The sequence below is a fragment of the Felis catus genome, chromosome A3 (assembly GCF_018350175.1).
Source record: "Felis catus isolate Fca126 chromosome A3, F.catus_Fca126_mat1.0, whole genome shotgun sequence".
In the NCBI taxonomy this organism is placed as follows: domain Eukaryota; kingdom Metazoa; phylum Chordata; class Mammalia; order Carnivora; family Felidae; genus Felis; species Felis catus.
In genome coordinates this window covers 9,802,954-9,825,035 of record NC_058370.1, presented here as the reverse complement: position 1 = coordinate 9,825,035, position 22,082 = coordinate 9,802,954, and the positions used below count along the sequence as shown (strand labels likewise).

The window sequence follows — 22,082 nt, the reverse complement described above, 5'->3', positions numbered from 1 at the left end:
GTTTTTCTCCAGTTCTGTCGGCTTCTGTTACGTACGGTCCTCTTTATCAAAGGGTGCGTCGCATCTTCATAATGGAGTGAATTGGGCTCTGCCGTTTGATGGCTGGGAGTCGCTCTCTGCCACCCCCACGTGAATTGGGCTCTGCCGTTTGATGGCTGGGAGTTGCTCTCTGCCACCCCCACGCCAGGACCACCATCGTGTGACGTTTGCTCGCCTTTCTGATGCTTAAAACGTCTCCCTATCCGGCAAGCCTGATCCCTGTTTCCCGGGCTCCTAATTACTGACAGGTTGTTTGGGGCACATTTTGGCATCCCCGGCCCCCAGGAGTCGGGCAGAAACCCGTGAGCTGATTACTGCCTTGGCATAGCAGCAGCTCGCTGTGCCGTGACCCAGGAGCAGTAGCATGTGTCCGGGCTGCCCTCGTTGAAAGCCGAGGTCAAGCTGTATTGTAGATGTGATTGACTGAATCCCACCGGAGAGGATTCTGACGCAGCGTCCCTCTCTTGGATGGCGGCAAGATGAAATTACATAAAGAAGCCTTTCAGCTCAGAAATGAATGTAGCTCTGGGAGGGAAAAAAAAAGACAGCTTGAGTTGGCTGTGTAACGCACAGCCAGAAAGTTGTGCTTATTTTCATGATGGCAGTCCAAATAATATTAATGATTGTTTGTTCCATTTCTATTGGGTGGTCAGGCATATTTTATAGGCACCAGATACATGTATTAGAAGCAGTAAACGTCGTGTTTAGGAGTAGGCAAGCCGCACCCAGGGGCCAAATCCAGCCTGCCACCTGTTTTTGTCAATAAAGTTTTATTGGAATACAGCCACGTCTATTTATTTACAAGTTGTCTGTGACTGCTTTCTGCTACCACAGCAGAGTTGAGCAGTTGTGATAGAGACCATCTGGGCTGCAAAGCGGAAAATATTAACTATCTGATGGTCCCTTACCGGAAACATCTGCCAGCCCTGGGGTTAGAGGGTTTTGCCTGGAGCCAGACTGCCTATTCAGATCCTGGCTTCACCACTCACCAGTTCTGTGACCTTGGGCAAGTTACATAACCTCTTTGACCTTTAGTTCCCTCACGTGTAAAATGAGAATTGTAATAATATTTATTTTATCAAATTGATGGTGGTCTGATGTTCACATTAGCTACAACAGCTGGGTAACGATATTCCTCCGGAATGACTTCTTGTCTGTCCCTTTATGTCCGCGCCGAGGCTGGCCTTTCACTGCTGATGTCTTGCGTGTGCTGTCCCCGTACGTTCGCATGTATGAATTTACAGGAGTAGATATGCATGGCCTAGAACTTCGGAAAAGGACCAGGGCAGAGTTACAGGCTTCTCAAGCAGTGATGCTTTACAAGTACTTCAAATATGTTCCCAGAGTCAGGAGATTTATTCTGAGATCTGCACAAAAGTGAGTTGATCTGGCTGTTGGAATCAGAATGACGGTGGCCTCAGTGGTATCACAGGATGATCTACAGCACATTTGAGAGTGTGTGTTTGCTCTTCATAGTTTTAAAAGGACTTAGGTGCAGTTTAAACACAATGAAGGCTGAATCCACTCTGTGAAACCTTGACTCCCGGAGACCGGATCTTGAAAGCCGTGTTGCTGCACTCTCCCACTGGGGCCAGCAAACTTTGCATGTAAAGGGCCAGAGAATATATGTCCCAGCCCTGCTTCTATTCGACTCTCTCACTGTAGCATGAAAATGGACACAAATGGGCATAGAGATGTTCCAATACAACTTTACTTACAGAATAGGTGGTGGGCCATGGGCCCATAGTTTGCCAACTTTGCTTTGCCTCTTTATTGTAATAAGGCTCAGAGTCAGTCCTTGTTTTCAGTTTCTTGTGGGAATTAGCTTATTAATTCTAACAAGGATCTTACACGGTAGGTATGTTGATAGCTTTATCATGCATCTTTACTAACGAGGAAGTTGAGGGACAGGGAAATTAAGTAATTTTGCCAAGGTCACACTGCTAATAAGCGGTAGGAAGAGGGTGTGAACCCAGCCCATCTGGCTCTGGTTTCAGTACATTAAGCCATTATCTCTACTGACTCCTTTAGTCTTGGTGGAATTTGTGCTTTTTTTGGTAAGAAAACCAGTCCAGCCTTTTGATGTCTTTATGCACCTATTAAAGACTCCTTTACCAAAAACGGTATTTTTGACTTCTCAAAGTGTCCCTTGCTGGGTCAGTAACCAAAGAAGGGGACACCCTGTCTTTATGGATGCTAACGGTTTGGGGGTCACGTCATGGGCACATGACCAGCTCGGAGCCACAGGATCCTGCACTCAGGAGCGGGGGGTGGGGGGGGGTGCGGAACCTATGTTTGGGGTTGAATGTTCTTGGTTGCCACCTTGAAATCATTCATTAATTTTATCTTAAAATTTTTGTTTTGTAAGTCTGATGGGACATCATTTGTGCCAGGGACTTGGGGCCTTAGCTCACACTACATCCTCCCTTCCGCTGCCTGCCTGGCTCCCTGGGTTCTCCCAGCCTACTCCCCCATGCTGCCCAGGGACAGCTGCTGCCCTTGGCTCTGATCCCTATGCTCAAGGGAGTGCCAAGAAGCAAATCAGAAACCACCCTGACAAATGGAAAGACGGACTAGGGAAGAAAGGAAGAAAGGAAACATTTTTCTCCCCTTTGTGTACAAGGGGCCCTGCATTTTCATTTTGCACTTGGCTTTACCAGTTGCGTAGCTGGTCCTGGCTGTCAACAGTAGCATCACCTGGGAGAATCTCAGACCCCACCCCAGACCTGCTGACTCAGAATCTGCATTTTTACAAGACCCCCGGATGATTCCTGTCCATTCAAGTCTGAGAGGCTCGGCCATCATTGGATGGCCTCCAAATGTGCCGATCATCTGAACGTCTGAAAAAAGCATCCCAGGTGATTCTGAGGCTCAGCCAGCAATGGGGTCATTGCCTCGTGTGCATATTTCCCAGCCTTACCTGATGATCAGAATCACCTGGGGCAAGTTTTTAAAAGCAGAAGCGCCCAGGCTCCATTCTCTATTTATGACAATCTCCAAAGGAGGGCCTTTGGGAATATATATTTTTAACGAGCACTCTGGCTGACCCTTCCTACCCGGTAAGTTTGGGAAACTCTTTAGAACTGATGCACTAGGACCTGGAAGCGTCCCCCAGATGCCTAACTTGTATCTATATCTGTCACTTTACCCGTGGGCCCTGGCTTAACCTCGCGTGTAATTTATAAGCATTTTAACTAGCGCTGCTTTATCTCAAGCGTCTGTGTGTTTGCAGGTAGCAGTTAAGAGCCATTTCAACGTGGGTTACGGTGGATTACAATGAAAAGGCGAATGTGTGTGTTTTGACACCCAGGCCTGGTATTGTAAAGATATCGACACAGAGCAGGACAGCCCGGCCCCTGGGGGTTAGTTCTTCGGTCAACCTCTGTCAACATTAAGAGGAGAGAAGGGAGGAGAAAGGGCAGTGCCTCCATTCAATGGTTCTGTGCGCACGCACGGAGGCTTCTTAAAGACAGTTGTGTGGCGCGGGGGCTGGGAAGGTCAGCAGAGTACCAGACGGTGTCAGGGGTGACCAAGAAGGGCAGGGCCGCATCCGGCACAAAGCACAGGGTATTGGGATCTGGGGTACGGGCGCGGTGTCTGCCGCTGTCCCCCGAGACAGGCATGGAAGGGTGGAAAGAAGCTGGTCCTTCTTACGGGAGAGGCATTGGGCAGTCGCCACTCAAAGCCCCGCGAAGGGAGCTCGAGCTTTTCTGTCCCCTACACAGCCTGTGGAAGAGCCATAGCCCCAAACGGACAGGAGCTTTAAAGCAGGAGTTTCAGGCTCCAAAGCTTCCAGGGGTCAAGGCAGGCCAGCTGGTGTCCCGTAGCCTCTGAATGGGACAGGCCTGCAGCTCAAGCCAGCGGCTGCCGTGTAGGATGTGGGTTCAGCCTTCCCCGAGATCCTGGTTTCTTTTCTTGTTTTTGTTTTTTTGTTTTTTGTTTTGTTTTGTTTTGAGACACCCGAGGCCTGGATTTTCATGCTCAATTTCTTTATGAAAATAATGACAAGGAGGGGCGCCTGGGTGGCTCGGCAGTTAAGCGCCCGACTTGGGCTCGGATCATGATCTCACGGCTCGTGGGTTCGAGCCCTGCGTCGTCTCTCTGCCGACGGCTCAGAGCCTGGAGCCTGCTTCGGATGCTGTGTGTGTGTCTCTCTCTCTGCCCCTTGCCTGCTCGCTCTCTGTCTCACTCTTTCTCAAAAATGAATAAACGAAACCAAAATAAAAAAGGCAGTGACTCTTAAATCTGGCGCAAATTGAAAACAGAGCTGAGGCCAAACCAATCTCATTTTGGGGACTGATCTGGCTTGCAACATTGGTTTTCACTCTTTCTCTAGTGAAAGAGTTTTCACTCTTTCTCTAGTGAATAACGCTGGGGCTCTGGTGCCTTGGCCAGAGAGGGAAAACTTGTACATGCAATGTGTGTGTGAGTGTCCCAACTCCTTTGCTCCTAAGAAATTAGAGTTGAAACACGCTTGTCTTCTTGGGCTCTTGTTCTCTCTCTCTCACACACAGGCACTCCTGCATATACACTGATGTGTGAATTCATGCATATGGGCCCGTGTTCGCACACGTAAACGTAAATGTTAGTACCTGCCGTTCACACCTTTCATCCCTTTGGACCGATCAGTGACCATGCAGTGCCAGTTGCTAAAACCTGTACACCATACATATAGAATAATTACAAGCTGTTATGTTAACGTATATCCATATGTGAGAAAATATAAGGAAATGCAAAAACAAATGTGAAGAAAGTATAAGTTACGTAGATCATTTTATATCGTGTGACACTGTATTATATTGCGGAATATACATATGTTGACCTATGTCAAGTCCTCCCAAATGTCAGACCCTGGGCCAAAAGTCCTAGCGGCTTGATTATCTCTGGACCACCCACTTGGCAGTTCTTTTGTTAAGGAAGCAATAAATATCCCTATGGTTTGAGCCCCTGCTACTCAAAGCGTGGTCCTCGGACCAGCTGCACGGGCATACCCGGGGAGCTCGTCAGAAACGCAAAATCTGGTCTATGGCCGTACCACCCTGAATGTGCCTGGTCTTGTCTGATCTCGGAAACTAAGCAGGGTTGGGCCTGGGTGGTACTTAAGCTGGAAAAATGCACACTCTCAGGCCCCACCCCAGACCTATTGAATCAGAATCAGCATCTTAAAGATGATCTCCGGTGATCATGTGCACAATAAAAATTTGAGAAGGACTTTTGAAAGCAGACTCAATGTCCTTCTTTTATCTTGGAGGCTTTTTCCATGCTGTCTCTTTGCCCCCAGGTGTTTTCCCCATCCTTCCCTGCATTGCGCTAAATGCTGAGGGCTCACCCCTGCTCGTGTAAGGATTTGCTATCTAGTGGGCCTCTTGCCTTGCGGGCTAGCGTTTTTTCCTTTTATTTTAGGCAAGCTTTAGAGCCTCTTGTGTTATCTACTGCTGTACAACAGATTACTGCTGCATTGAGCAGCTTAAAACAGCACGCGGTTATCGCGGAGTTTCTGTGAGTCAGGAACCTGGGTGCAGCTTCGTTGGTTTGTCATGAGGTTGTAATACGGGTGTCAGGGCTGAAGTCTTACCTGAAGGCTTAGTTGGGCAGGACCCATTTCCCAGCTCACTCGTATGATCCTTGGCAGAATTCAGCTCCTTTAGGGTTGTGACACTGAGGTCTCTCTTCTTTGTTGGCTGGAGGCTGCCTTAGTTTCTTGCCACGTGGCCTCTCCAAAATGGCCGCTTACTTTACCGCCTTCATCAAGGCAGGGGGAGTTTGCTCTCAAGAAGGAAGTTGGAGTCTTTAAGTAATGGAATCACAGAGGTTAGTCACTTCTCTTCAGTGCTTCCATATTCTCCTCCTAGAAGCAAGTTACTTCATGGAGGGAATTACACAGCCCATGAGTAGCGGGAAGTAGGGCCATCTTGGAGGTGGCCTGCCACACCTTTCTGTCTCAGTTTTCTTGTTCACAAAACGAGAGAAATGACAAGACCTAGTTCACGAGGGTCGAATTAAATGAGGCAGTTTCTCATGCAGTCCTTTGCCACGTGCCTGGCACACAGGAAGTGCTGAAAAATGTTGGTTTTCTGTTCTTGTCGTATATGGTCTTTTTAGCACCCTGCTGATTAGTATTGCTGTTGTTAATGACAAGCATTAAACAAATGGAGAGCTCAATAAGTAGAGATATGTACCCGAGATGATGCCAAATATGTTACGTAAAACTTCTAATGTCACCTTACTAATAACGATGTGAGGTAGGTGCTAATTTATGAATTTCACCATTTCTATCATTGACCAAACGAGTTTTCAGAAAAAACAAACTCAGACTATTTCCCAAGATCATACTCTTTATAAACAGCTAAGGATGATTTAGGGATTTCTCTACCATTGTGTGTCTACATGTATCTAATCTGGGCATTTTCTAACACTCTTGTAGGTATTCATCTCCCCACCTAGGAGTCCTTGACATAGGCAATCAGGTCCAAGGAGTAGTTTTATCAAGGAATGACTGTATTATACTAATGACTATTGGGTAATGAATGCTCTGCTGTCTTGTAAGGGGAAAGACATTGTGTGGGCTTATTTTTTAAACAAATGTGTAAATTCTCCATTTGCTTTGTTTTCTCACTTTACACAGGGCACCTATTATGTGAGAGGCACCCATAGTATAAGACCCTAAGGCTGTGGGGATAAATAAAGCTTTGTCCTTACCCTCCATGAGTATCTAGTCTTATGACCATGATGTCTGCTGCCTGTCATTCTGTCTGAGCCAGAGGGACCTAGTTGTCCCCAATGTCAGTTGTTCCCTTGCCCCGCTAGGAATGGGATCCTTGATTTCATCTGGGAACATGGCAGTCTAGCTAGAGACTACATCTCCCAGCCTCCTTTGCACTGGGCATTGGCCAAGAGTGAGCAGAAGTGGTAATCAAACCTTTAAAGAGTGGGGGCATTTCCTCTGGTTTTCTTCCCCTTCCTGCTGGTTGAGATGTGGAAGGAAGTGGTGGGAATTGGATCAGCCATCTTAGCCGGTGAGAAGTTGTGGGTCGAGAAAGACAATCGACAAAATAAGGGAGACCGTGTTCCTACCATGGAGCGACCATATCCGGCCTCATGCTAGGGCTTGGGCTGTTTCATGGAAAAAAAAAAAACCCAAACCTTTTTTTTTTTTCTTTATGTTATTATTATTTTTGTCTTTGTTATGTCAGCCAGACCAGTTTCCCAATTTACAAAGTGCCTAAATTCCGTGCCTGGCAATGTTGTGTTTCACTTTTTGGTCTTTAAAGGCATCCTAACGGCATCAGATTGCTTAACTTATGCCATATACTCAGGACAGTGTTTGAAACATAGTAAATTCATGACAAATGAAGCAATGATTATTATTATTTACCATCGTTAGTAGGAATAGAACCACTGTAGTTCAAGGGAGACTTTGACGTCACAGATAAAGAGCTTTGAGAAAAGGTTCAGTTGACCCGCCAAGACTGTAAACTTTCTAACAGCAAAGATGCTTTACTTAAGTCTGTGTCCTTAGCACATAGCCTAGTGATGGGAAAACACAGGCATACAGTAAGTATTTGCTGAATAAAGGGTTGAAAAAATAACCTATATTCAAGTCTAGTTTGCAGTATGTCCTTAAGTAAGTTACTTAACATCTCTGGGCCTCATTCATCTTTGAAACTCTAAACCAGGTGACTTAAAAGATTACTGCTTGCTCTAATATTTGGTGATTTTCTGATCTTTTAAGCAATCATAGAGGTTACTTTCTTTCTTAACAAATCTGTTAGACACAGAGATACCTGGGTAGGCAGGTATGTAGAGGATGAAGTGACCTATATCTGGGCTTCGGCCACTTGGATTTCCATAGCTGCTTGTTACCTATGTGGCCTCAAGCAAACTGACTCCTTTAGGAGTTCTGTATTCCTCATTCGTGAAATGGGACAGTATGTGCAAGAGGCCTGTGTTGCTTTTACCTGCCCCATATATCCTGTCCCCTTCAGCTGGTGACAAAGTCCGTTTTCTCCTGGAACGGCTCTTCCCTCTTCTCTCTGTGGTTTGGCTGGGACGGACGCCATCCCTGTTCCAGGGCCCTTGGGACCTGGGGGGATGAGATCATCAGCTCCCCCCCTGGTCACTGTGATGTGTTGTTATCACCTGCATCCAGGCCTGACCAATCTAGGGTTCTGTCTTCCTTCATCTCAGTGACCGGTTTAGAGGTGTGTGTACGCGAACCGAGCTGGGACAGCGGGATACGACTCTGGAACTTTCATCCCGATGTTGAAAAGAAAGGAGACCCATCTTCCTACTGAACCTGAAGTGGATGGGCCTTCTGTAACCCAAGACCTGCTGGGAGCACCAAGTGGACGGAGCGTGGCCAAGAGGGCAGCCAGTATTGCCGAAGGCTGATCGAGAGGCGGACGGAGTCTTCACCCTGTTTGAGATTCTCCGTCCATCCCTGCCTGAAGCCTGTGGTATGTGGGGACTTTCCAGTTTTTTAAACCAGTAATTTCTCTTTGAAAGTCATTCTTAAAACATTTCCTTAAGTTTTCTTTTCAGTAATCCAGTTTAAATTGAAGTTCAGTCCCTTAAATCTGACCAAAAAAAAAAAAAAAAAAAAGAATCCTTACTGATATAGTAATAGTTATACTTTGGGATTGAAGTTTGGGGGAAAATTAAATGAGACAATCCATATGAAGTGCTGGGCCAACAGGTGCCTGGTTAATGCTAGATACTCTAGTGATGGCATCGGGGAGGCAGGAAGAGGTCAGGGGTGATGGCATGGCTTCTGGAACCACATGATCCTAACGCCAAGTCCCTTCGCCATGATGCAGGGGCCCTCCCCTCCGTGCTTTCGTCTCTCCTCCTGTAAAATCGAGATGAAACTGATATATGCATCGTGTTAAAGGGGTGAATGTGTGTGACAGCATGGCCTGCGTCTGGTATTCAGTTAATGGAAGCTGTCATTTCCTGTCATTTGTCCTATTACATCAGGTAATAAATTCCTAGGTTGCAAACTCTGTTGTAATGGGAATCTTACTTGTTATTTTTATCTTTGTTATTTTTTAAAGTTTATTTATTTTGAGAGAGACAGAGAGAGAGTGAGCACATGCCCAAGTTGGGGGGGGGGCATTGAGAGAGGGAGAGAGAGAACTCCCAGCAGGCTCTACGCTGTCCGGGCAGAGCCCAATGCAGGGCTTGAACCCGCGAACTGTGAGATCATGACCTGACCCAAAACCAAAAGTCTGGTGCTTACCTGACTGAGCTCCCCAGGTGCCCCTATTTTTATTTTTAAAAATTATATATACACACACACACACACACACACACACACACACAGAGTGTGTGTGAGTGGGGGAAAGGGGCAGAGTGAGAGAAAGAATCTTAAGCAGGCTCCATGCTCGGTACGGAGCCTGATGCGGGGCTCAGTCCCACGAACTGTGACATCATGACCTGAGCCAAAATCAAGAGTCAGACGCTCAACTGACTGAGGTACCCAGGCATCCCAGGAATCTTATTTTTTTTTATTTTTTATTTTTTTAAATAGGGATAGTATATCTTTATTTTTTTAATTTTTTTTCAACGTTTTTAATTTTATTTTTGGGACAGAGAGAGACAGAGCATGAACGGGGGAGGGGCAGAGAGAGAGGGAGACACAGAATCGGAAACAGGCTCCAGGCTCCGAGCCATCAGCCCAGAGCCCGACGCGGGGCTCGAACTCACAGACCGCGAGATCGTGACCTGGCTGAAGTCGGACGCTTAACCGACTGCGCCACCCAGGTGCCCCAGGAATCTTATTTTTTAAAAAATTCGCTTCATCTCCAGGTTCCAGCCCTGTACTTGGCACATGATAAAGTAAGACTGAAGTTTGTCATATGAATCATCTTTTTTAAAAAATCAAATCCTGTTTGACTCAGTACATATCACCTCCTGAATGGATGTCCTGAATTCAACCTATTCTCCATTTGACCTATTCTCTACTAATTTGTTTGCAGCCCATTGTCACTGAGTGCCCACTGGGGGCCAGGACTTTGGGCACTGGTGTTAAAGCAGGGAACAAGACAAGGGGCCCACCTTTTGGGGCTCAGATTCTAGTAAGACAAATACAAGTGATAAACTAATGAATATATACTCTAATAGCAGGAAGGGGAGAGAACTCCCAGGCACATAAAGCAAGGTGAAGAATAGGAAGTGAGTATCTCTATAGATTGGGTTCAATGCCATTTAAAATCCTGCAGTTGAGGGGCACCTGAGTGGCTCAGTCTGTTAAGCATCAGACTTCGGCTCAGGTCATGATCTCACAGTTCGTGAGTTCGAGTCCCATGTTGGGCTCTGTGCTGACAGCTCACAGCCTGGAACCTGCTTTGGATTCTGTGTCTCCCTCTCCCTTAGCCCCTTCCCTGCTTCTACTTTGTCTCTCTCTCTCTCTCTCTCTCAAAAATAAATAAACATTAAAAAAAAACAAATAAAATCCTGCAGTTGATTTTCTTATCAGTAATCACGGCACATCAGTTATCAAAACTTTCTGTGACTCCCAATTGCTTTTGAGAAATGTGTTGCATGAATCTGGAACCTCGATGTAGCCTCTACTGGTTTCTCTTTGCTTCAGTGCTGCTGGTCTTTGAAGTCTTAAAAAAAAATCCGTCTCCATGCTGCCTGCCTCAGGGCCTTTGTGCATGCTACTTTGCTCTCGCAAACATTCCTTTCTCTCCCTTGACCACCCAACACCTGTTCACCTAGTACTTCCTGAAGGCGGTCTTCTTTGACCTCCATCGGAAGACTAGATCAGCTTCTGTGACACATTCTCCAGGGTTTTGTTCTTCCTGAAAAACACTTCTTGCACTTGCAAATAACATATGGAGTACTTGATTTAATGCCTACCCCCCTCTGATAGTTTTATAAGCCTCCAAGAGCAGACTTCTTGGCTTCTCCACCGGTGTCCTCAGCTCTTAGGTGCCCGCATATATGTTCAATATTAAGTCAATAACTATCATTACGTGCTGTAAATATTCGGAGGCAAGACTGGCACCCACCTTCGCCCTTGCTTGCCTGCACCCACTTCCTCTCCTCTGTACCCGCACACGCAGATAACATACCGGCACATCAAGCGGGTGTTACAGGCAGGTTGGGGCTTAACAACCCAGACAGGGGAGAAATGGCTCCTGGCAGCCCGTGGGGAGAGATGAAGAGGGCATTTGAGAAAGCTCCTGGGAGGAGTTGTGCTTGGAAGGCGCCTCTAGGAATTAGCCAACCTGGGCCTGTTGGGCTTAGATGAACCTGGGGCTCCGGTGGAGGGGAAGATAGAGTTAACCCTTTTCTGGTATGAAGTGTGGAGAGAGTCTAAACCGTGAGGACGAAGAGAGGCGTTTGTCCCAAGAAATGCCACTCTCTTACCTGAAGCCGAGAGCGAGGATCCCGAGCTGGCTTCGGGCAGCGTCACGGTCACGTTTTTCCAAACTGTTACAGAGCCTCCTTGGTGAAGAACTGACCTTTAAGTTTACATCTGAGTGACTCTGGCCGCAGCGTTTCTCATGATGAGAAGGTCTTAAGCGCTTGCTGTCCTGTTTCATGAGGGTTGAGGTTTCCTCTACCATTTCTTAATGAAATGCTTCAAAAATGACTTTTCAATCAGAAAGGGAAAGCCGACCGCTTCTTGTTCGGTGATTCTGCGTCCCCCGAGCCGGGATGAGCCGAAAGGGATTGGAACATGACAAGGAAGAAGTTGGCTGACCAGCCCTGGGCGTGTTTGTACTCACTCTTCCCGCTGAAAGGATGGCCTGGCCTCCCTGCTCCTCCTTTAGCCTCCAGCTTGCACTTGTGTTCTTTCCAGAGCCTTGAGAGACGCCCCGCGCTGGTGACATCACTTTATGACTATCATCATCCACCCATCTTCCGGGAAATAGCAGCAGAGTGAGGGTTAGGAAGAAACATGTCCGAAAGGTCTGCATACTGAATGGTCCAAGAAGCGCATAAGTATTTTTCGATGATTCCCCAATCATGGGCTACTTGACCTTCTGGATGTGTGGTCACTGTTTGCACGTAAAAGGGAACCAGCATACGAGCATCCAGTGCTTAAAATACTCCCTTTGTCCATGCAAAAGTCATCTAAGGTATTATTTTGACCAAAAAAAAAAAAAAAAAACACCTCTCATTCTTCTTTAGATTTTGTTAAAGTGAGAATAAAGGTGTTTGTTTTTTGACTTCTTTCCTTTTTCCTCTGAGTCTGTTCCCGATTAACCTCATAAGCACTTCATAAATCTTGCACCTGGGTAATATAACACTGCACAGTGCTTTTTAACCAGAACATTTTGTTTTTTGGGTGGATCTGGTACTGAATTGCAGAAAGGGGCAGTGTTGGGGAATGTAGAAAGCGCGGAGCCCTGGCTGGGGCAAAGCCTGCCGGGACCGGCTGGAATTTCTGGAGCGTTACCAGTGAGTTCTCTGTCGCAGAGTGGGGCTTCAAAGCCACACCACGTTACTTCCCATGCCGATTTCTTGCTTTTCTAAATTTTCTGCGTCCACTGCAATAAAACTTTATTTCTTGAGATTTTTTTTTCCTTCCCCCAAACAGAGCTGTCTTTTATTTCCTCCCACACTCCTTCCTCTGTGCTTCTCCACATACCAAGAAATTTAATTGTGAGTTTAAGTTTGCTAGGTGGTATCTAACCAATGCTTGATTTATTGGGAATAGGGGAAATTTGCTACTTATAACCTGCTTTGTCCTAAAAGGAATATGTTGTATATCACCACATATTGCACACACAAAGTAGTGAATAAAATGAAGTCATAAAAGGCTGTAAACACAGAAATTCAGGATCAGGGAAAATAGCAAATATTAAATCAAGAACATATTAAAGAAGTATATGCAGGAAGCATGTTGCCAAGCTCAGCTGCAATGGTGTTTTATATTTGGCTCTGAGCTTCCTGGTAGCCAAAGAAAAAAAGGCTCATTCTAAGAAAACCCAGAGTATTGTCAGTCCACAGGAGATGCAAAGCATTTCATAGACCTTAATTTGGGAAGGCATCTCACGTAAGGGAATGGGGGCGATCGACGAATTAAAGTAACAAACAGGGTGGTGATTTTCATGGGATTATACCTGGTAGCATCATTCAAGAAAAGCCAAGGCCACAACATGAATGTGCTCAGTGAGGGGTTTCCATAAAGGTAGCATGGTCTGAGAATAAGGCGTACACACAGAGGGAATAATTAGGAGAATCTGCTATGTAGCATGGGTAGGTGGAGAAATGAATATCATGTCACTTTTAGAGAGATTGTCCCTTGTGGTGGCCAACAAGAGGCATAATAAAAACCATCTGTCTAGATTGGGGACTATGTGGATGGACTGGCTGAGTTCTCACCTGGGAACACTGAGCTTACGTGTGATTCATGGGGACACATTTGACCTCTTGTGTAGATTAATGGTTTAGTTGACAGGGACTGCTTAATTTCAGAGTTGCATTATGGGGGTTTCTCAGCCCAAGTACTGCCTGTCTGCCTATGACTGAGACTTTGCCTCTCAGACGGGCCCAGAGCTTTTAACATGCCTCGGACAGAACATTAAACACCTTGTCATGCCTCAGTCCACTTAATCATTACTAATGATGATAATAAAAATGATGACAGTATTCGAGGCAGAGGCGGACAAAGGCAGGGTGGTTACTCACAGAGTTGAGCAAGGTGTCAGGGCAAGAAAGCCCAGGCTGGAGAGGGAGACTCGATTCGTGCCCCAGCCCAGACGTGATTTGTAAGCTAGGTAATTCTTTCCTGGCTTCCGCTTGTCCTAGTTCACGAGGGAGGCTCTCGTAGGACTTCTCAAAGTCCCCTCAGACCAGCAGCATCAACATGAATTTGACCTGGGAACCAATTACAGATGTGGGTTTGAGAATGTGGCACAACTGATGGAATGCTGTTTCCAAGTCAGGTGGTCCCCTCTCCCTCTCTCTCTCTCTCTCTCTCGTCTCTTTTTCCAATTTCTCAGAACCCAACCATGAGACAAGCCTGGACTGAGCTGCCCGAGGATGAAAATCCACACAGAGGAGAGCGGAGCCATTTCTCCAGAGGCTGTCCTAGACCCGCCAGCCCCCAAGCAATCTGCTAGCTTCCCAAGAGGAATAAGTGAGCTCAGGTGTCATTAGGTGGGCCTGGCCCATCCAGAAGATACACTAAGCCAACCTACAGACTTGTGAGTGGACGCAAATGGGTATTGCTTTAAGCCACTGGGCTTTGTGGCTTTTTGTTATATAGAACTACCAAGGCAATAGTGGTTCAAAATCAAAATTTTGTAATTCTGCAATTCTAAAGGTCTTCGCTTTCATCTCTTATTAGCAGTCCTGAATTCACAGGTAGCAGATTCAGGTGTGAACGTAACCGTTGCTTTATTTTTTCTGGACTGAATTGATTTCCTCTTCCGAGCCCCTGTACCATCATGAGGCGGGCAATTAGTTACTTAATTTTTGGTTGATTCCAGGCAATGTAGGCCAACACATTTATGGCAGATGTTATTTCTTACCACTACTCCACTTCTCTCCTTCTGAGTGAACAGGAGGACAGCACCTCCCCACCTCCTTGAAGGTAGGTGTGACCAGAGGACTGTTTTTGGCCAATGAAATGGGAGCAGGAACTGGTCACTTCGGGGAAGAAGCATTTAGGAGTTTCTGTGCAGTTGTCCGTGTTCTTTCTTTCTCTTCCTTCAATCGTGGAGGGATAGGTTGTTACATAAATGCCACAAAACTGAAGTACTTTGAATGCCAGGTTACCACATGGGGGTCTTCTGCCTCAGGGGTTGCCTGGACGTGTACTTGGTTTTTCATGAGCAGGAAAGAAACTTTTGTTACTTAATTTTCTCACAGTTATGAAGGCTGGAAGTCCAAGATCAAGATGTCTCCAGGTTCGGTTTCTTCTGAGGCCTCTCCCCGCTTGGTGTGCAGACGGCCGCCTTCTCCCCGTGGTCCGACATGGTCTTTTCTCTATTCATGTGTCCCCAGTGTCTCTCTGTGTGTCCAAAAAAAAAAATTTTTTTTTTTTTTAAATAAAGAAAGTGATGGTTTTGGATTAGGGCCCGCCCAACTTAATCACTTAAGCCCCATTTTAACTTAATCACTACTTTAAAGAACCCTATTTCCAATATAGTCACATTCTGAGGGGCTGGGCATTAGGACTTTGACACATGAATGTGACCCCATAAATCCTGGAAATGTACATTCTAAAGGCACTTAAGTAGGACTAGAGAGCCAGTGGATGGTTGGGGTGGGGTCAGCGCGTTGACTTTACGGTCCACTGATGGAGTGTTTAGTGTTGTGTGGTCCATACGTATTACTCCTACGTTGCTTGTCCTGAGCCAGACAGCTCTGTTGGCTGTATCTGCATCATTCCTGGCCCTACGGAGGAAAAGCAAACAATCCTGGGCACACCGGCGTGAGGAAGCAGAATGGGAACCTTCCCAGGCCCATCTGATTGGGGATTTGCCTAGTCATTTTTCCACTGCTTTCACACCAACTGAACTCTCTCCACAAACCTTAAACCCTTCGGATTTCACCCAGGGACCAAAGCCCGGTCCCCTCTCCTTTTGGATCCCTCAAGATTCTCTAGGGTTTCTATCATTTCCCTCCATTTGGGGGCTATTCTGGGACGTGTATGTGGGCCTAGGATTTGAGGCTCCTTTCTAGAGACCTACAGTTTCACAAGCATCTAAATCTGTTTGCCTTGGCTCTTTCTCCTCCACCTCTAATTGGGCGGGGAAAACTTGCTCTACCTAACCGTATATTCTTTTGTAATTTTTTTTAAAACTTTCTTTCTTTTCTGGACCTTGACACCTTTGCCCTTCAGACCCTCTACTATAAACCTAGCTGGGGGCAAGATCTGCCCATCTCCATGCGTATCTCAAGATAAGCCAAGTTAAATCTTTTTTTTTTTTTTTCAACGTTTATTTATTTTTGGGACAGAGAGAGACAGAGCATGAACGGGGGAGGGGCAGAGAGAGAGAAAGACACAGAATCGGAAACAGGCTCCAGGCTCCGAGCCATCAGCCCAGAGCCCCGACGCGGGGCTTGAACTCACGGACCGCGAGATCGTGACCTGGCCGAAGTCGGACGCTTCACCGACGGCGCCACCCAGGCGCCCCTAATCTTTCTATTTATAAAAAGAATAAACTCTGAATGGAGAAAAGCCATGAGATGGGAATAAATTGCCAGGAATTAAACACACCTCACTCAGCCTGTCAAAATACTCACCCCTGCATCAGAATAAATAAGTTTGCCCTAACAAGATTTCTTTTTCTTGACACCAAGAAATAAGTCTAAATTCCACTTTGAAGGAATTCAGCTCTCACAGTGAGAAGTCGACACCTCTGACTTCGAAGGCAAGTTCAGGGTCCAGAAAAAAGGGGAAAGTGACTTGATGTTAGCTGACCACTGAGAAAATTGAAGTAGTTCATTTGGATGCAGTGTTTGAAATATAGTGCGGAAAGTCAAATATTTCAATATAAGAGCAACACTGATAGTGCACAAATATTATGAATGCTTCCAAGCAAAGTAAGAACATTCTGAGTGCAGAAATGAATTTGTGATCGATATAAAGAAGAAGGATGAATAGAGAATGATCTATAGCGTTTGTCTGAAACATTGTAAAAATGTATCTGAATACCGGTTTTCCCCAATTTCGTTCTCTGTGAATCACTACATGAAAGATGTGTCCAAGTTAATGAGAGCCTAGGAATCCTTTAAAAATAAAAAGTTTAACTCTCTAGGAGAGTTTTCTCTTTATGGTCAGCTGGGTCCTATACGTTGAGATTAGGATGCTTAACACCTGGATTCTCATTTTCCCCCATGAAACCTCACTCCCCATTGTCATTTAGTCATTTGGCTTTGAAGGTTGCTCTGTCTCTGTTGCCATGACTCAGCTCTGCCAGCATAGAGAGAAAGCAGCTCTAGGCAGTAAGTGAGTGGTCGTGGTTGTGTTCCAATAAAACTTTATTTACAAGAATAGGCAGTGAGCTGGATTTGGGTCTCAGCCTGTCATTTGTGATTCCTGGTCTACTGACCCCTTGGTCATCATTGGGTGTGGGCGTAGTGGAACTCTCCTAATAATGGGAAAATGTCATTTTCTGGTGAGTTCTCATTTCCATCCTCATTTAAAATTTTTTTTTAATTTTTAAAAATCTTTATTTATTTTTGAGAGACAGAGGCAGTGTGTGAGCAGGGAAGGAGCAGAGAGAGAGACACACACAGAATGCAAAGCAGGCTCCAGGCTCCGCGCTGTCAGCACAGAGCCTGACGCGGGACTCGAACTCACGAACTGTGAGATCATGACCTGAGCCGCAGTGGGACGCTCAACCCACTGAGCCGCCCGGGCACCCCTACATCCTCATTTTAAATTTCTAAATGCTCCGTCTTTCTTCTTTCCTCCTGTGGCTCAGGGACCTATATGTTGAAAGAGCAGCTGGCGTGAGATGAGCAGGTGAATTCTATTTTGGATTATTCTGGTCGTTCAGTAGAAAGCATCACCTAGATTGATGTGTGTATGTGCGGGGTGGGGGTGAGGGTGGGGGCGGGAGCAAAGCACCTACTTGCTGTGAAACAGAATGAGGTAACATTTCTTGTAAAGAAGAGCTGGGCTGCAGGCTTGCTGGGTTCTTGCTTGCTTTCAGCCTCGTTTTCTTCTGTTCATGGTCCCTGGAAGCTCCTCAAATGTGGCCCATTCTCTCCAGAATGTGTATCCTGTGAAAAGGCTAAACGATACCTAACACGAGCCAACCTAACACGACCAAGGGCATTTTTCTTTTACCAGAGGCTTTCCAAATATTTTCATATTTATTTTCTTCTGATTATAATACCTATATTTGTTTCTTATCAAAATTTGGCAACTACTGGAAAAGTATGTTTGACAAACTACCATTTATTGTCTCTTTTATTCAGCACTGTGCAAGTCATTTTATGTGTGTGTGTGTGTGTGCATGCATGTGCATTTACATCTTTCTCTCTCTCTCTCTCTCTCTCTCTCTCTCTCTCTCTCTCACACACACACACACACACACACACGCAATCCTAAAGACTCATGACAAATTGTCAAGGTAGCTAGTTTGAGGCAGAAAAAATTTGAGGCTATTGCCCAAAGTATATTGGAGGTGGAATTCAAACATAGTTGTCTGATTGCAAAACTCCCATTTGAGTTTCCCAGGGTACTACACTTCCTTTAAGAAGACAGAAAAAATAATCACCTGCAGTCTCCCTCAGGGAAAACCGGGGTTGCTTTTTTGCTGTTTTTCCCTCCCCGCCAAGGTTTTCTGTGTTTCCTTCTGTTTTTTAAAGGCTGGTTGAGATCCTGCTGCAAAGTATAATTTTATTTCCTTGTTGTTTTTCACTCTACATGATTATTTGTCATTTGTTGGTTGGTGACCCTCCCGGGAGCTTGCCAGGTATCGTCTGAGACTGGCCTTTGTATTCCGAGGCCCTGGAGAGACCGAAAAAAGAGGCAGGCAACTCCAGGTTGATAGGTGGCAGTTTTAACCAGCAGAGGGAACTTTTACACATGAGGCATGTGTTAGGCGAGACAAATGGTAGCAAGATAAATGGATCGTTGCACCTGCCAGACAAATCTAAAAAGTTTATAAAGAGGCCCTGACTGGGCTCAGCCACGTATACTGTGCCTGTGTTCTCACTATCACATCACGATCTCACGGTTATGTCCTTGGAGCAGACCCTGGGAGCAGGGACGGCAAGCAGAACCCGTATTCCAAGGACAGGGGAGGGGCCGAGGAGCCCCCGAGTTCCCTGGGACCGGCGCACGGGTCACCCGGTGGTCACGACTTTTTGATGACCTTCCCCGACCCATTCCCAAACCTCTTTGTGAGTATCCCTTTCATGGTGTGAACTTTTTTTTTTTTCATTTGGTATATTGCAACTTCTTTCACCAACTCCCCTCTGTCGAACATTTCAGTTATTGCTAGACTTTCACTGTTTTAAACAAAGAGGTAATGGACGCCTTTGAGTGTGAAACATGTGAAACTTCAAAACTCTGAAAAGTGTTCAAGAAACCTACAAATACTGTTCTGTAAAAGGGGCAGCTGAGGTCAATGAGACAGACACTTGCTTTGGGGGCACCCCAAAGTCTTAGTTACTGAGAAAAAAAATAGTATTTCGGTGCAATATTTGGAAACGAAATCTAAATGAATGCCCAAAGTCCAAATCCATGATGAACAAAATGGCAACATTTTAAACAAAGGCAGGGTCAGTACGGCAGATTTCTCCTTTAGTCTTTGGCTCCAATATGGCTCGGCACATGGTCTGTCACTGCTCCAGTCCTGGCTGAGGTGGCATAATTGCGTTTGGAAGGAGGTACCTGGAACCAACTTTATTCCTATTATTGTGCTCTCCGGGAAGCTGTCTGTTAGGTGTTTTCTCCCGAGAAGGGGTGCAGGGTGGTGGGTATTCGCAAGGGTGCTGGCGAAGGCTGCCTGATTTCAACCCCCAACTGTGCCACTTACATCACCAACTGGGCCAGAATACTTCCGCTCTCCGGACCTTGCTCTCCTGATGTTCTCCATGGTGATGATGATGACCCTTCATGCCTTCCATTGCTGGGAGGACTTAGTGAGTTACGAGTGGGCCCCTTCTCCCAGCCAGTGCTTAGCTTGTGATGAAGGGTCAAGAAATGCAAGTCCTTCTACAGCCAAGGTGTAAGCCTGTGCCCCCAGGCTGAAGGTAGCCCACAGGTCTGCTTGCTTCCTTCCATGGGGCGTTGTTAGATTAAAACAAGAAATTAGTTGCCAGAATTGTAAAATCACCAGGTTGCACATTAAAAAAAAAAAAATCCTACAAAAATCAAAAGAGCTGGCGACCTGCTTGGTGGTCACATTTGGCCAGATCTGCCAACCAGTAGATTTCTTTAGATGAAATGAATTCTCTCCAGTTCACCCCAGACCATGGCTGTCAGATTTTGAAATTAAAAATACAGAACACCAGTTACATTTGAATATCAGATACCTGAATAATTTTTTAGTGTAAGTATATCTCATGCGATATTTGAGACATATTTACACTAAAAAACTTATTACTTAAAGATTTCTCCTGAAATATTAAAAATGCTTCATTTGTCTGAAATTCAAGTGTAGCTGGGCATCCTGTGTTTTATCTGGCAGGCCCTCCCTGCCCCCCACACCAGCTTTACTGGTCTGTCATCCCACTTGACTTCTGTGGTCAGCGGTTCAGACCAGGCATGACTCTAGGCTATAGAGCTAAAATGCCAGGCAGAGGTCATCTCTGACAAGCTGCACGGAAGTGTGGTCACTGAAGTGCAGTTTTTAGCTGTTTAACGAACTTTCTTCAAGCTTGGGGGCCTTCGCTGCCTAGGTGTGGTGGAACAGGTGCAAGGAATAAATAAAATCAACTAACGCTGGCTTAGCACCGCTGGGCGAGTCCCCTGGGCAGGTGCTTATGTGTGTGAGCGAAGTGAGATGAACCCCCAGCACCCGGTGAGCCTTTGTCTTTCTCTCGCCGTCGCTGGAGTGTTTTCAGATAGAGAACCAGGTCTGAAAACATCCCTGTGGAAACAGCAGCCATTTTTTTTAGGACCAGGACACGAAGGATGGTGATGTTTTCCTTACATCAGGTTGCGAGACCTTGCCAAGGATCTCTACTTATGTCTCTGTTTGATGGAAGAGAGAGGTAGGTGCCTCTAACAGGACTGCTCTGCACACGGACTGAAGATTCTATTCTCTCTCTGGCTTCCAGCAAGGGGAAACATGCAGGCCTGAGCAGGAGAGCAGAGATTAGCTAGAACAGGTGTCTCAACCTTGGCACCATTGGCCTTGGGGTTGGATATTTTTTTGGCATTGGGGACTGTCCTGAACAATGAAGGATGTTCAGCAGCATCTCTGACCCTCACTTCCTAGATCCCAGTCCCTCCCACTCCCTACTCACCCCAGTGTGACAACCAAAAACACGTGCCCATGTTTCTAAATGTCACCTGGGAGACAGATTCTCACCTAGTAGAGAACCGCTGTACTGGAAATATCACCATGAGGCTAAATTAGGGCACAGATGCCTCCAAGACCAGGGGGTAACCTCTCTGTGAGAGCCAAGTTTAAGGTCATGGGGGTGGGTGGGCACCTAGAGCTGAAATTCAGTGATGAAGGTTGTTGGCCAAGTTAACCTCTTCTGCGGGCAGAATTTGGGCTAAGAGGATCTAGTCTGTAACAACTCCAATGGACAAATTAGCTTAGTTACTGTTTTCTTTATGGTACTAGTGATTATGTATTTCACCTCTGTGCGTTTACCACTCCTTGGATGCCTCTCTCGTTCTCTCTTCAGCCCTACAAGTGCCCTGTAGACCACTGCTTCTCAGCCAAGGTGACCCCCCACCCCTGGCAACGTTTAGCAATGTCTGGAGACATGTGTGGTTGCCACAACTGAAGCATGCATGATGGGTAGAAGCCAGAGATGCCACTGAACATCCTGGAATGTGCAGCACAGCCCCCCACAACAAAGAATTTTCTGGTCCCCAATGTTCACACTCCGGAGACGGAGAAACCTGGCCATAGTAGGAGTGAATATATACGCTCACCTAAACGGTCCAGGAGAGCCTTCCCTACGCAGCCCAGGCACCTGGGGGTTCATGGGACTCGTCTTAAATTCACATCTGGGCATGGGTCAGTATTCAGACTCTATGGAGGGACATTTTCTTTCCTTCCCATGTTGCACTTGTGCCCAGAAATGGCAAGACCAGCAATGCTGTGAGGATCTAGGTTCTTATGGAATCGTTCCCTTTTTTCTTTGGGGGTTTGGGTACTTTACAGAAGTTCACCTGGGTCTCAGATTCGTACCTGATCCTAATCTCTGATGAACACCATCAGATAAAGAGATTCTCCTAACACGTTGAGGACAGACAGTGCAGAAGTTTAACAGGTCTGGTGAGGAGAGAAGACTACCGGCGGCTCGGGGAGAAAAACAGACCAACTCAGTTTCCATACACGGCCTTTTATCACCTCAACATCATTATCAAAACACCATGTCCACTGTTTACGTGGTTGCAAAAGGGAACAGCTTTGACCACCCGTGTTTGATCG

The 22,082-nt window shown here is 46.1% G+C and overlaps 1 long non-coding RNA gene across 5 annotated transcripts in view; it reads left to right on the top strand.

Annotated features, from left to right (window-relative positions):
- Positions 1–2,398: 2,398 nt before the first annotated feature.
- LOC111559754 overlaps positions 2,399–22,082 on the top strand; it is a 496,575-nt gene continuing 476,891 nt past the window's right edge. For all 5 annotated transcript variants that reach the window (XR_006595058.1, XR_006595059.1, XR_006595060.1 and 2 more), the window contains exons 1-3: positions 2,399–3,098; positions 8,227–8,495; positions 14,001–14,204. This is a non-coding gene — a long non-coding RNA (uncharacterized LOC111559754). The remainder of the gene's footprint in view (positions 3,099–8,226; positions 8,496–14,000; positions 14,205–22,082) is intronic.